Source organism: Nicotiana sylvestris, chromosome 9 (genome assembly GCF_000393655.2).
Source record: "Nicotiana sylvestris chromosome 9, ASM39365v2, whole genome shotgun sequence".
Taxonomy (NCBI): domain Eukaryota; kingdom Viridiplantae; phylum Streptophyta; class Magnoliopsida; order Solanales; family Solanaceae; genus Nicotiana; species Nicotiana sylvestris.
In genome coordinates this window covers 53,048,576-53,052,067 of record NC_091065.1, presented here as the reverse complement: position 1 = coordinate 53,052,067, position 3,492 = coordinate 53,048,576, and positions in this window count along the sequence as shown.

Below are 3,492 nucleotides of genomic sequence, written 5' to 3'. Positions count from 1 at the left end.
AGCATTTGAGAGTTTTGTTGCACAGATTGAGGGAGGAGAAACTTTATGCAAAATTCTCCAAGTGTTAGTTTTGGCTCAATTCAGTGGCTTTCTTGGGGCACGTGGTATCCAGCAAGGGTATTCAGGTTGATCCGAAGAAGATAGAGGCAGTTCAGAGTTAGCCCAGACCATCCTCAGCCACATAGATTCGCAGCTTTCTTGGTTTGGCAGGATATTATCGCCGATTTGTTCAGGGATTCTCATCTATCGCATCGCCCTTGACCAAGTTGACTCAGAAGGGTGCTTCATTTGTATGGTCGGATGAGTGTGATGAGGCTTTTAGAAGCTCAAAACAGCCATGAACACAACTCCAGTGTTAGTTTTGCCATCAACTTCAGGTTCATATACCGTGTATTGTGATGCTTCGAGAGTTGGTATTTGTTGTGTGTTGATGCAGGAGGGTAGAGTTATTGCTTATGCTTCTCGTTAGTTGAAGCCCCATGAAAAGAACTACCCCTTTCATGATTTGGAGTTGGCTGTTATAGTTCATGGGTTGAAGATTTGGAGGCACTATCTTTATGGTGTGTCTTGTGAGGTGTTTACTGATCATCATAGCCTCCAGCACTTGTTCAAGTAGAAGGATCTTAATTTGAGGTAGCGGAGATGGTTGGATTTGCTAAAGGATTATGATATCATTATATTATACCATCCAGGAAAGGCAAATGTGGTGGCCGATGCTTTGAGCCAAAAGGCAGTAAGTATGGGGAGTTTGGCATATATTCCAGTTGGGGAGAGACCTCTTGCAGTTGATGTTCAGGCCTTGACCAATCGGTTCGTGAGGTTAGATATTTTGGAACCTAGTCGGGTATTGGCTTGTGCGGTTTCTCGGTCTTCCTTATATGATTGCATCAGAGAGCACTAGTATGATGATCCGTATTTGCTTTTCCTTAAGGACAGAGTTCAACATGATGATGCTAGAGATGTGACCATTGGTGATGATGGGGTGTTGAGGATGCAGGGCCGGATATGTGTGCCCAATGTGGATGGGCTTTGAGAGTTGATTCTAGAGGAGGCCCATAGCTCGCAGTATTCTATTCATCCGCGTGCCGTAAAGATGTATCAGGATCTAAGACAACATTATTGGTGGAGAAGAATGAAGAAGGATATTGTGGGATTTGTAGCTCGGTGTCTCAATTGTCAGCAGGTGAAATATGAGAATCAGAGATCGGGCGGCTTGCTTTAGCGGATAGATATTCCATAGTGGAAGTGGGAGCGGATCACTATGGACATTGTAGTTGGACTTCCATGGACTTTGAAGAAATTCGATGCTATTTTGGTGATTGTGGATTGGCTGACCAAGTTCGCGCACTTCATTCCTGTGTGTACTACCTATTCTTCAGAGCGGTTGGCAGAGATCTATATCCAGGAGATTGTTTGTTTGCATGGTGTCCCAGTTTCCATCATCTCATATAGGGGCACTCAGTTTACTTCACAGTTTTGGAGGTCTGTGCAGCGAGAGTTGGGTACTCAGGTTGAGTTGAGCACAGCTTTTCACCCTTAGACGGACGGGCAGTCTGAGTGCACTATTCATATATTGAAGGACATATTGCGTGCTTGTGTCATTAATTTCGGAGGGTCATGGGATCAGTTTCTACCACTTGCAGAGTTTGCTTATAACAATAGCTACCAGTCGAGTATTCAAATAGCTCAATCTAAGGCTTTGTATAGGAGGCGGTGTAGATCTCCAGTTGGTTGGTTTGAGCCGGGTGAGGCTAGGCTATTGGGGACAGACTTTTTTTAGGATGCTTTAGAAAAGGTGAAGGTAATTCAGGAGAGGCTTCGTACAGTGCAGTCAAGGCAGAAGAGTTATGCTGATAGGAAGGTTTGAGATGTGTCCTACATGGTTGGCGAGAAGGTTCTGTTAAAGGTTTCGCCCATGAAGGGTGTCATGAGATTTGGTAAGAAAGGTAAATTGAGTCCTCGGTTCATTGGGCCTTTTGAGGTGCTTCGGAGGATTGGGGATGTGGCTTATGAGCTTGATTTGCCACCCAGCTTATCGAGCGTGCATTCAGTATTTCAAGTTTCTATGCTCCAGAAGTATATTGGGGATCTGTCTCATGTTCTGGACTTCAGAACGGTTCAGTTGGATGGTGATTTGACTTATGATGTGGAGCGAGCAGCTATTTTAAAGCGTCAGGTTCGAAAGCTGAGGTCAAAGGAGATTCAGTGAAAGTGCAGTGGAGAGGTCGGCCCGTGAAGGAGGCTACCTGGGAGACCAAGCAGGAGATGCAGAGCAGATATCCTCACCTGTTCGAGGCTTCAAGTATGTTTCTTGACTCGTTCAAGGACAAACGTTTGTTTAAGTTGGGGAGGATGTGATGACCCGGCCAGTCATCTCATGAGTTACCGCTCCGTTTCCCTCATTTATGCTTCTTATTGCTTTGTTTGTTGGTTCTATATGTGTTCGGGTTGGTTGGCTCGGGTTCGGAAAGGATTTGGTAAGGTTTAAGATACTTAGTCTCTTTTGAGGAAGCTTAAGTTGGAAAAGTCAACCAGATGTTGACTTATGTGATAGAGGGCTCGAATGTGAGTTCTGATGGTTCGGATAGCTTCGGGAGGTGATTTGAGACTTAAGAGCATGATCAAAATGAGTTTTTGAGGTTCGGAGTAGATGTAGGCTTGAATTGGCGAAGTTGGTATTTTGGCGATTTTCGGTTGATAGGTCATATTTTGATATAGGGGCCGGAATGGAATTCTGAGAGTTGCAGTAGTTCCGTTGTGTCATTTGGGATGTGTGTGCAAAATTTAAGGTCATTCCGACTTGGTTTGTTTGGGTTTTTGATCAAAAGCGTAATTCAGAAGAATTTGGAAACTTAGGCTTGAATCCGATGTGTTTTGGTTGATACGATGTTGTTTAAGATGTTTTGAAGATTGGTATAAGTTTGAATAAGGTTATGGGATATGTTTATGCTTTTGGTTGAGGTCTCGGGGGCCTCGGGGTGGTTTCGGATGGTTGACAGAGAGTTTGGAATTTTTGTAGAAGCTGCAGATTTTCTGCTTCTGGTATTTTTGCACCTGCGGATTGGGGACCGCAGGTGCGATATCGTAGATGCGAGGGGGAAGGCCGCAGAAGCGAAAGAAATTGAGGGAGGCAGAAACCGCAGAAGCGGTTGGTGAACTGCACCTACGATGGCGTAGGTGCGGCCGGTGCATTGCAGATGCGGAAAGCTGGAGGATAAGTGAAAACCGCAGAAGCGGCTCTTGTACCGCAAAAGCGGTACCGCAGATGCGGTGGATTGACCGTAGATGCGAAAATGCCTAGGTCAGAACATATAAATTGTGTCCTTCGTGATTTTTGAGCTATTCCACAATTTTTAAGTCGGCTTTGGAGTTTTTTGGACGATTTTGAATAAGGATTTCAAGGGAAATTCATTGAGGTAAGGATTTTGGACCTAAAATTCGTTCCTATGGTATTATTTCACGGATTAGAGCTATAATTAATGGAATTTAAGG